The sequence below is a fragment of the Lathyrus oleraceus genome, chromosome 1 (assembly GCF_024323335.1).
Source record: "Lathyrus oleraceus cultivar Zhongwan6 chromosome 1, CAAS_Psat_ZW6_1.0, whole genome shotgun sequence".
Classification (NCBI taxonomy): domain Eukaryota; kingdom Viridiplantae; phylum Streptophyta; class Magnoliopsida; order Fabales; family Fabaceae; genus Lathyrus; species Lathyrus oleraceus.
Window position 1 is genome coordinate 119617470 of NC_066579.1, and position 12745 is coordinate 119630214.

A 12745-nucleotide genomic window follows, 5' to 3' on the forward strand; every position below is an offset into this window, starting at 1 on the left:
AACATGAATCCCTATTTAATGTGGCCTGACCTACCATTCTCTCTAAGGGAGCTCTAATTCTCACTTAGAACACCTGCATTCTTCATTCTTAAATAATGGCGGCTCGTCTGCAAGTTGTATTGGTCGCCTTAATCTTGCTTATCTTACCTCTAGCTTGCTTAAAAAGCTAACCCTTGATTCACCCTAATGTAACTTAACATTAAAGCTTTCTAACACGCCATATCTAGATAAGTGCGTCTACTAGTGAGTTTTGGTGCCTATATGAAATTTGCTTGGGCTTTTTTCTACCTATCTCTAGCTTAGCTAGGTATGATCCTTAGCTAAGCGAGGCTTAGTGCCTTAATGGTGTATTTTGTTTGATTTGGGTACTTTCTTGGTCCTTTTTGCCTATTCTTGATAAATCCTCAAACGTCAGAGTCAATGAGGTGGACCATCAAACGTCAATTGAGGTAAATCCTCAAACATTAATTAAGGTAGATGCACTCACATCATTAAATATTTTCAATGATGATTTAGCCTTGGGAAGCCAAGTTCGTCTTAACCCCTCACACGTGTTAGAAACTCGAGGAATCTTTTGTGATTGTTGAAGAACCTAGTGAGAGGTTCTTGATTACCCATACGACTAGTCTTCAAACTATTACGGGATTAAACCCTAACCATTTTATCTTTTCACACATATTCATTTCCAAAGCTTTATAGTCTTTCAAGCGTAGAACATACTCATTTTTCCAATTTTATCAAGATCAAGTTCTCAACCATTGTTTGTAGGTACATGTTAGTTATCTTTTCTTCATGTTTCCCACTTTTTATGGCGATAATTATGGATTTAGACGAGAGCAGAAATATAGCAGAGCCTTTAACATGCGATGAACACATATAGAAACGTTAAACGTCCTAATGGGACAATTGACTACAAATTAAGGGAAATGGGCATGTTAGATAGTTGTGAGAGTTCCACTAGTTCATATTAGTTAAAGAAATAATGACTCCTTTTCCCTTATACTTTCTCAGGAAATACGAAGTTAATGGCAGCCTCTGATCCTAAGCATGTGGTATTCGAGGATTTAAAGACCTATTATACTAGTGAGAGCAAGATAACCTCTTTTCATAAACATGTAATCCTCTTTTGTTCTGGCAATGAGGACGAAGTTATTCTAGAGGCATGTTTTGTGGTAGAGAGAGTTAACACGGTCGCCTTCGATGATAGGCCTAGCCTCTACTTCTACCTATAACTCCCTATTATCCATGATTTAGGGGTTCTAGTTCCCTTTTCTTCATTTTAGGTGAAGGTGTTAGTGATGGCCAACGTCACCCCCTCCAAGATTTTTCCCAATGGACAGAGCTTGATTATAGAGTTTGTAATCATGTGTTGGCGGCTGGAAATTTGTCTTACCATCAAGATGTTTTTCTCTTTTTACGGTAGCAAGACTGGTACTAAAGGTTGTTGGATGACAATCTGGAAGAGCATTTTTCAAACCTTATTCTAACCATTACAAAAATTGGAAAGATAAGTTTGTGAGGGTTAGAGGGCGAGATTGAACCTTCGTGGTCACAATCAGGGCAAATGGTGACCCTTACTTCCCTTTAACATAGACATATAATCTAGTGGTGATTATTGGTTTTAACATTGACTACCTTATGCCTGATGAAGGGAAATGGTTCAGCTTTTTGATGAATTCAAGGTCATGAGTTCTTGCACCATGATCATATTAGATCGATGGATAGGAAGTGAGATAGGAAAATATCTCAGTAAGTTTAATATTAATGTGGCCCTTATTTGGGATTGTTTGCTTTCCAAGTCACTTTTGTTTACCTTACATCTTTTTTCTTTCAGAGAAAATTTCTAACATCCCTCTGGGTTGAAAGGAATGAGTGTTTGACCAAGAAAAAGGTTGAACGCCAGGGGACATGCAGTCCCATGAGTCGCCTAGAAGGTCTAGCCATAAAAGAAGCAAGAGGCACGCTAAAGTTGTTTCCCTCAATAAGCCTTCCGCACCTAAAATAGAAAATCAGGGCATGGGTTCCTCTCTTGTTTAAAAGTACAATGCAACTGCAATCACTGAGAAAGATAAAGTGGGCGAGAATTCTTCGTCAGTTGGAAATGATTTGCCTCATCAATCCTCAATGTGGAACGATCTCACATTTAATGACATAAGATTAAATGTCGCTCACCTCCCTTTTAATGAAGATTTCTCGGGCGACTGTAAATCCATTTGTAACAACGCACCTCATAAGTTATCCAACTTGAAGGAGAATCACTTGTTGAGGGTCTTATTAATGGAGCAAATTAAGCGTGAGAAATACACCATAATCGTGAATGAGCTGAAGTCAAATTTGTCTACTTTCCAAGGAAATATCACCAAAGGGCATGCGATAGTGAAAACTTTGATAAAAAAGAAGGAGGATCGGACAACCAGACTTGATGTAGCAGAGTCAAAGGCCCAAGATCTTGTCGTCTCCAAGAAGAACCTGAAGAAGTCCATTGGAGATGCCCTTAACTCTAAGAAGAAAATGTATGATGAGATGTATTCACCCAAGGATGAGGCAGTGCACACTTATGATGTGTATTTTGAGTGGGCAAATGAGTAGGTAGCCTTCCTTTATCCTGAGTTAGACCTCAGCTAAATGGATCTCTCCAAAGTGGTACGTGACAGCTAATTGGTGGAGGTAGAAGAGGTTTCACCTTTTGAGAAGCCCAACATGTCTTTTAATAAGGGTGCCCTGATTGAGCATGGTGCCAACAAGGCACAGATGGAATGAACTCTCAATGAGGACATTGCTCGTTAGGAGATTGCCTTAAAGGAAAGACGGACTCAGAAGGATAGTTTTTAAGCTTATGGCTTTGACGTTTTACCCATTTGCGACCTTTTATAATTCTTCCCTTAGGGGTTTTTATGTGTAATGATTAACAGATCCCTTAAGAGCTTTCTGTATTTTCTTATCCCTTAAGGGTTTAATGAAACAACAACCTCATGTGCCTTTTCCTTTATTTATGCAAATACATTTTTTATAATTCTTCGAACAGGCTTCTATTAGAACAAGATTTGGTTTTGCGTCTATACCTTTGAGGTTTGATGATAACAATGTAGTATTTGTGTGGGAACAATTTTGGTCCTCTATAGATTTGTTATTGTGTAGCTTTAACAACCATTTTTGATTCTGAATTTATGACGTGATGCCGTACCCCCAAATTTTCCCTCCCCTTTTCACTTTTCATTTGACCCATGACTTAAGATTCTTTGCATCCATATGCGTCATGCATTCATGTTAATATTATTTCATAGATTCAAAGTTTGTGGTTGATTCCAACTAGGGTTTTGTTTTAGGATTGAAGAATTGCTCACCATATGGAATGTAAATCCTAATCTCATGCCCTCATGGGCCTTGGTTTAAAAAGGTCACAATCATGACACTCAAGCCCTGACTCCTAACTTAACCACCCTTCGACCTCATGAGCTTTCACCTATGCCTCATGAAACCCTAGCTAGGGGGATTTGGCACTAATACACCTTTATGGTTTGATTTGTCGCTTTGTGCTTGATAGAAACCCTAATTCAATGGGGAAATATGTTTGTCTATCACGTTATGCAGTATCCATCAAATCCACATGCCTACATGCTTGATGTTTCACCTGATTCAAACAGTGCATAGGCCTTTAATTTAAGTCTTTTGGTATTGGCACGAGCACTGATCCATATGTCCTGATTCACTGTGGCTTAAATAATAATTTTTGTTTCATGTGAACCATTCCCTGATTGCATTGCATGTGAAAACCCTAACTCATGTCTCATGGTTGACTTTGGTCAATTGTTGACTTTTTGGTCAAACTAGTTGACCAAAGTCAACCATCCATTTCATATGCCTATATGACATTGATCATTTACATTTGATTCAAGTTATACATTAGATTTTGTTAACCATTGTTTTTCCATTTAATTGGTGCGTCCAAATGCAATTAACTTTCAATTTTAACATAACTATTTGGGTTGAACATTAAAGAATCCAAATCATTGTTCTTGGTTAAGACCATTTCAATTTATTATTCATAACAATTTTCAAATCAAATCATTGTTCTTGGTTAAGACCATTTCAATTTATTATTCATAACCATTTTCAAATCATTTTTCAACCAAAAAATTTCATTATACATCCAATTCAATCTCTAATTCTAATATTCAATTTCATACACTTAACTATCAAATTTCAACCATATTTCATACATTCATTCGATACAATTCATTCACAATTCACATTACCAATTTCATTCACAATTAAACTTTTCAAATCCAATTTCCAATTAACATTCAAAATCATAATTAATTCACAATGAATCCCCATTCAAATTAACATTTATAACTTTTCTTACCATTCATTCAAATTAATGCACATTCAAATTTTCCATACCAGTTCAATCCAATAAACAATCCATTCAATACATTCAAACCATTGCCATGAATAACTTTCCAAAACTTCCATTACAAACCAATTCATTGCTCTCACTCAATATTATTCATTACATTCAATCTTACAAACCAAAATTACAAAAAAATTACAAGTCCAAACCAATTTCAATTACAACCTTCAATCCATTTTCATATTTTTATTCCATTCACAAAGTTTAATTTCAATTATAATCCAACATTTTACCTTCAATGTTTCTATAATATATAACTTGTGCAAAATTTATACATCAATGTAATTCACAAGTTAAAACCTCTAACATTTTCAATATTCCCAAAACTTAAATCCTAGTTTCTTCAAAAGCTAATCAAATGACATGACTATTTCCTCCATCGATCAATTTAAGATATCAATTGATCAACAACAACATTTCGTTTGAATCTTTAAAAAACAAAATTTTAATTAAGTTTTACTAAATATCATAGTAATATTTGCATTCCAATTGAGTTTTTGCTAAACATCACAGCAGTATTCTCAAATCATGGTAAACAACATTTCAATTGACATTGCATCTGAGTTTCATTTTGAATTTCATTCCTAACTAACTACTAATGAATTTCTAATTTCAAGCTAATCCCAAGTGAATTTCATTTCATTTTCATCTAAACTTCTAACTAACCCTACATCTCTAACTAACCATTGAATTTCAATATGAATTTGAATGTCATTTCTAACAGAACTTGAGCCTTATAAATACCTATATGCTTCGGTTCAAGAGGGTTTTTTAGAGAAAACTTGCAGATCAAAGTAGAATATTTTCTCTGAAGTTTTCTTTGAAATGGTTTGCACCTCATTTCACTTTTGGGCCCATTTATCTTTCATTTTTGTTTTTTTATCATGTTATTTAGTTTAATTAATTAGAAGGTTAGAGGTTAATGAAGTTATGTTTTTTGCCTAGTTAATTAGTCATGTTAGTTAACGGTTAGAATGACCATAATTTAGACTAATCATTTTAATTAGTTAAGTCTTGATTTAGTTAATTAATTATGATTAAGAAAATATAATCGTTAATTAATCAATTAATTGATATCTTTAGAATTTTTAGATCTTGTTTTTGTTTATCACATATTCATGTATGGTTTTTATTGATCAATTAGTTTTAATTAATTCTAAAATAATTTTAATGATATTTTTTATTTAATTAATTTACACAAATTGACCATTTTGCCCTTAAGGTTTAAATCTTGATTTTCAATACATGTTCCCTTAGTCTAGGGTCTTAATTAGATTTGTCTAATTCTATCTAGTTAATTAATTCAATAGGTTATTATTGTACATAGTTCAACTATTATTTCAACCTCACTGACTAGTGTTGACCAAAGGTCTCTTTGGTCAACTAAATCCTTTGTATCATGCTTTAAACCCCAAGTCTATTCAAGAGATCAAAAGATCCTTGATCACTTGATATGACAAGTTCATTGTGCTCAAGCTATTGTGGATATGCTGAATCTCAGGAGCTCAAGACCTCAAGGTTCAAATGCGAGATCAAGACTTCAAGTTAACATTAGTCAAGCATAACTAGCAAGGTAGACTACTTCTCAAGCAATGCAAATGTATCAATACTTGACGATCATAATTCAAAGTGTGTGGCATGAGCCTTAAGAAATAGAGAAGGAATGATATTGAATAATTTCATTAACTCATTCTGAATATATTTGGGTACGGGATGCATGCAGTTGCTTATCGGATTCACCTATATTCATAGACTTTAGCATAACTTGAATTATGTAATTGCCAAGTCTTCTTCTACAACAAGTAGCATTGCATCAATAAGATCAACACGCAGGATCTCCTATCAACAACTTGTCAATTTTGATTCGAGTTGCACGCTATAAGCCTTAAGAAACAAAGATGATGAGAATGGAGAATTCATTTCCTTGTCTAGGATATTCTGGGGTACGGGATGAATGACCCGGTTGCTCAAGGTATTCACCTTTATTCATAGACTTTAGTGTAATTTGAATCATACAATTAACAAGTCTTCTTCTTCAAGCAAACATCAAACATTCAACACTTCAATAATGGAACACTTTTGCTATTAATAACTCGTGGTTGTACACCCTCTTCAATTCAATTCTTTGCCTTGTGAGGTGGTAAACCTTGGCAATTCAATTTTCTTTGCATTGAGAGGTGGTAAACCTTGGCAGTTTAGTTCCTTGCCTTCAGAATTATAAAATCCGGTAGTGATACCTTTCCTAGAAGATTGTGAACCAGGGCAATCCTTTTCATCCTTGAAGGGTGTGTAGCGGTGTATTCGTCGCTATATGATTTATTGATTAAACCATAAGCAATGCATACAATGAATCGAGTCGCCACCACACTTTTATTTATCCTAAGGACTGGTTAAAAAGCGAACAAAAACCTAAGAAGTTTTACACGTAGAAAACTAATGAAAAAGATCAGAGAATCTGGATAAGGGGTAAATTACGCAATGGGAAGGTGTTAGACACCCATCACGTCCTAGGTACTCCTAGGGAGCCCTTTTCACACTTGTTGTATAAGAAAATATTTATTTGTTTTGACATATTGTGCAAACACGAATGGGAAGATGAGAAAAGAATGTACAAGTTAATTATTTTTGTGTTCGAACGGATGAACCCGTTGCCTACGTACCTTCCATCAAAGGTAAGGATCAAAACGCCGTAGTTCGGCTAAAAGATTTCCAAAAATTTATGAGTTCAATTTTAAAACACAAGCACTAAGGCTTTTCATTACCAATGGGAGAAAACTCAACCAACATCAACAATCCCCCATGCGAGGACGGCTTCAACATACTAGTGAGGGGTTAACCCTATAATAAGTATGGAAGACTTACAATCAACCCATTAAGGATAAGGTAAGGTTTACATCAACCACTATGGTAATTAAAACCTACGGCTAATGTATGAAAACATATTAACAATGGACAAAGCCAAAACAATTGAATGTGTGAGGTTAATTGATTATGATTATTCACAAAATATGGTCAAGATATGATTAAGATTGATTCAAAGAAGTGTTATGAAATGGAGTTTTGAAAAGTCAAGGACTTATGGTCCAAGTTTCTAATTTGAAAGGTATGAGAATGTTTGCACAACAAGTCAAAGTTTTTTGAAATCAAAGTGTGAAAAGGTTTAGGACAAAGATGGTATGGATGATGGAATGTAAAACTTCTTATAAAGGTTCACCTCTTGAAATCATATAGAAGATGATTCAAGTGTGTCCTTAGGAATGAGGCAACAAACAAATAAAAATGAAGCAAGGTGATACCAGATGCCATCAATGGTCTTATACCAATCTCACAAAAGCAAAAGCGGATATCGGATACCAATACATGGGTTTACACCAATCTCCTAAAACAAAACAATGATATCGGATGCCATCAATGGTCTTATACCAATCTCACAAAAGCAAAAAGCGGATATCGGATACCAATAAATGGGTTTACACCAATCTCCTAAAGTAAAACAAAACTTGGATGTCGGATGCTAATCTATCTGGACTTATACCAACCTCCAAAGTATGGTCATAGGAATACAAATGCCACATCACAGGGACTTACAATTGCATCCTCTCACACAACAAACAAGAGCAAAGAAGATATGAGTGACCAATGAGGTCTTACACTCTATCCTTCCATATCATGGGAACAAAAGCCAATCAACATGGACTTACAATTGTCCTCAATGGGCAAACAAACATAGATCACAAGGATATGCAATAATGATCATACAAGAATGAACAAATTAATGATGATAAGTGCACAATGGCAAATAAGCAATCATGTTCAAATGAATCAAATAATCAATCAAACAAGTTCAAGTAGCACACACTATAACCACACAATTTAGGCTCAATCAAAGGTTGGACTTTAAAAGTCAACTGGAATAAGGTAGATGGCGCTCTTAACCTTGACATTGAGAGCCAAGGTGAAGCAGATGAAAGGATATGAGGGGTGTGCCTCATCACTCTTATCCCTGATCGGGGAGAGCATTGAATGTAAGAAGGTGGGGGAGTTCAGAAAGATGGAACTCTCTCCCCAAGTTAGACTCGATAGATCTTGGGTTTTACTCAACATGCATCAAACATAAGTAGTGTGAGCAATGTGAGAGACTCACAGAATAGTAGGAGATGGGCTACATATCTCTTTTGTCTACGCCTCACATGAGGTCTTTACCTGCTTAGGGCCAAAAATAAACAATCACAAACATTGCCTCTTAAGGAGGACTTCAGACAGTTGCCTGGCTAAATAACAAGCCAGGTCTTCCAGACTACATGGAGACAAGAGAGTCTACCTCAATGCAAATGCTATACAAGCAAAGCAATGCAAGTTCTCAAAAGAACTGAGCAACTAAGGGTACCTGAAATCAATCAAATATAATCAGCATCCCAATCATTAAATCAAAACAACACAACATAATAACCAATCAACAATGTATAATCAAACAATGCAATGTGCATAGCACAAAGCTCAAGTGAACCAAGCACCCTACAAAAACAAAACAAGTTAGTTTATAATATCAAATGAAACAATCAACTTGCATTAATTCCTTGAAAGCACTTTGCTTCTTAACCTGAAAAGTCAAAGTCAAACTCAAACATGAGTAATAAGACCACTAGGACAAGCCTAGGGTCCAAAGGATGGAAAAAATGTAAAACAGCAAGTTAAACATAACCAAAACCAAGGTAATTCAATTAAGAAGAGGGTCCAATCGGTCCCGCATTAAAACTATGCACTAAATTTATTTCATGCACAATCTAACTCAAAGTAAGCAAATGTGAATCATAAATGAGCAAGCAGAATGATTTCCATCAAACAAATGTCAAAACAGCTCAATAAATTCCACAAAAATTCCAGCTCAAAAAGAACACATTCAATGAGCTACATATCAAATTTCATAGCATTTGGATAATGGGAACCAAGTCAATGAAAATCAACAAATCACAGCATAATGAAACAAGCCCAAGCATGGTATCAAATGGAGCATCAACTTCAATCAGATTTAAAACAGTGAAAACAAATGAGAAATGAATGGGACCAAAGCCAAAGTGAAGCTAAACATCTTAAGAAGCACTCCACCAAATTTCATCTTCATATGATAAGGAATGAGCATTTTATAAGCTATGGAAGTCAATCACTCAAACAAGGTTCACCAAATGGTAAACAGCAAGCAAAAATGCCAATTAAATAGGAAATTGATCAACAATTCCTACAAAAAATCATGGTGAAACTAGACATATAGATGTAATCACATGCAAAAAATCAGAGCCATTGGCCTAGCATAAGTATGGAACATAAAATCATGAACCTAGCATAGCATAGTGTGACACATATTGTCACACTCAAAAATATTATATCATATCTACCAATCCAGGGATCCAAAAATTACAAACTATGCATCAAAATCACCAGGCATGAGTCAAGAACAAGCATGTGAAATTTCATTCATCTTGGATAATGCATGATTATTTTATGATCAATATGGTGAAACATACATATAATGCACATATGAACAAGATCACTAAGCAAATTCAAAAAATCACCAGGCACAACTTGAACTACTATGCCTAAAAAAAACTAGAGGAAATTCTGAGATTAACAGAAAAAATCCCACCTAATTTGGATTAAAAATGGATTTAATATGATTTTTAGAAGTTTTGATTAAAATTGAAATGTTTATTTAAGTTTTAAATGGATTTATTTAATCTGAGTCGCATAATTGTAAATATCCAGCGCCTGTGCCAAAACGACGCAGCTTCATTAATGCGGTGGCTTCACACGATTCGTCCAAGCGCGCGGGAAACACATAATTCAAACGGAAACGCATGGCAGTGGATCAAAAGCACGGGATTTCCAGAAATCCAAGCTGTTCTTCCTTGTTCTTCAATGTTCATCATTCTCATCAATTCCAGAATTCGCCATGAGCAAATCTTCACGGAAATGCATAAACCGCATATGGTTTTCTTCGTCTCTCAACGTAGATCACAAATATGGCCATGGTTTTGTCCAGAAGTAATCACACAAAAAGATACGATAGAAAATAGTTTTGACATGCAATCTTTAATCTCAGATATCTTGATGAATAATGGACGAAATCACGCGATTCAAGCATCAATCTACTCTATGTCAAAGGACCTATCTAAACCACATGGCAATTGCGAGAATTAACGAGTTCGAATTTTTACCTCTTGGATATGCAGCTCGTGATTCAGTGTGTTTCTGGCCTTGATTCTTGAAAACAGATGAAGGATAATGATTATGAAGATGATTGGTGATGAAAATTCAGCTCAAGAGTGCATGATTATGAGGGAATTTGCAACTGCCATTGGAGAAGAAGCTTGGACAGTTGGAGTTTTTGGTACGGTTCTTGCTTCGATTCCTTCAAACAGAACTTTAGAATCACCTGCACATGGAGAATCAACAAAGAACTTGCAAAAAATTTGGTGAAATCTTGATGAATTGAAGAAAAAGTGAATGTGAAAAAATGTGAAAATTTGAGAGAATTTGTGAGTTTTTGTGATTGGATCTGAAAAATGATTATTCTCCTTTCAATTCTGTTAGAATTAAGCTTTTATACTTGCTCTTAATCCAACTCTTTAATCATGATTAGCACAAAATTGGATGATTAGTGAAAATGAGCTTGTAATGCACTTTGGCCTTTTTGCCCTTGGATAGTTTGGATCAATGTAACAGTGTTTTTTCACCTTGAGCAAGTCATAAATCATATTTGGAAGCTATTGGAATTGGTCCCATGTGAAAATTCCATGTAATTTGAAATTGGACCTTTTTACCCTCCACTTTTTAATTGGTACACTTGAAAAATGACCTTTTTATGTGAAGGCTTTTGGCAAAATATGATGATGGATTTGGATAGTACACATCAAATGTGGTTTGCTCAAAGAAGAACCATCCAATTTGGCCATTCCATGTGAAAGTTATGCCACTTTGAATTTAGGCATTTTCTGAAAATGATTTGACCATAATTTGCCAACCACACATGGGAATTGAGTGTTCTTGGACTTTTTGGAAAGGTGAGATCAAGATCTTCAACTTTCATGTTGGGAAAAATTTGATTTGGAGCTTGGTTCATGATGTAATTTTGAGGAGCAAGACTTTCCATTTTTGGCAGGTGAAAATTACAAGTCATTTCCATTTTGGGAAACTTCTTGTCTGACTTCAAATCCTTCAATGATGATCTTTGAAATGCCAAATGAGGCTCATATGGACATGAATGAGACTTTTCCAACCATCTCACACCTTCCAAATCCTGATTAAATGCACAATTGACCACAGTTGACCACAGTTGACCACAGTTGACTTTACTAGGGTTTTGGTTGACTGAGCCATGTTCTGATGAATTCCAAGCCTTAATCACTTGAGATCTTGATTCAAAATGATACCATAGCTCATATGAATCTCTGATGAATGATCATGGTGCCCAAATTCTTCAAGAATAGTCACCATCTAGCTCAATGACTTGCCTTTGACTGATTGACTGATGATTGCTTCAGCTGCAAGAAACAAGGTTAGATGACAATATTTTCGTACTTTTGGTTAGATAACATATGAAAAGCAATGACATACAAATGCAATACATGCTTGGTGATCAAGAACCACACTCACAAGATACCCACCCACTAGGAGGGAAGCAAAGATGTACAATGATCCTTGAGGCAATGAATGACATGATATGATGCCTTGAGGCCATGAGGGATCTTGGGGCAAAAATTGGGGTCTTACAGGGTGTAGCAGTGAATTCATGATCATCAAGCTATGGATAAGCTAGACATCAAATAATAAGAGTCGCCACCGCGCTTTTATTGTTTTCGAGGGAAAAGGAGAAAAGTACGAACAAAACCCAAAAGTAAGAAGTTTTCAAATCAAAACTAATAAAATGTCAAAGATTATAGGTAAGGGGGTTGGTTACACAGAGGGAAGGTGTTAGCACCCAAAGTGTCCTAGGTACTCCTAGGGAGCCCTTTTTGTGTGCATATGTATTTGGTACAAAAATGATGTTTACAACCAAATAGAATGGGGATGAGAAAAGAATTCATTAATTATATTTTTGTGTTTGACAAGACCTTCAGACCTGTGGCTACGTACCAACATAAAAATGAGGGATCAAAACCTCGTAGTTCGTTATACAAATTTCAAAGTAGATGCATTGCTTTTAACAAAATTTAAGTTTGAAAGACACATAGGCTAAGAATTTTTCTCCAACAATATTTACTTCAAAATTGTATGAAGATTAACATTTTTTAAAAGGTGTAGAGATTACTAAATCAAAAGATACAACACTCTCAT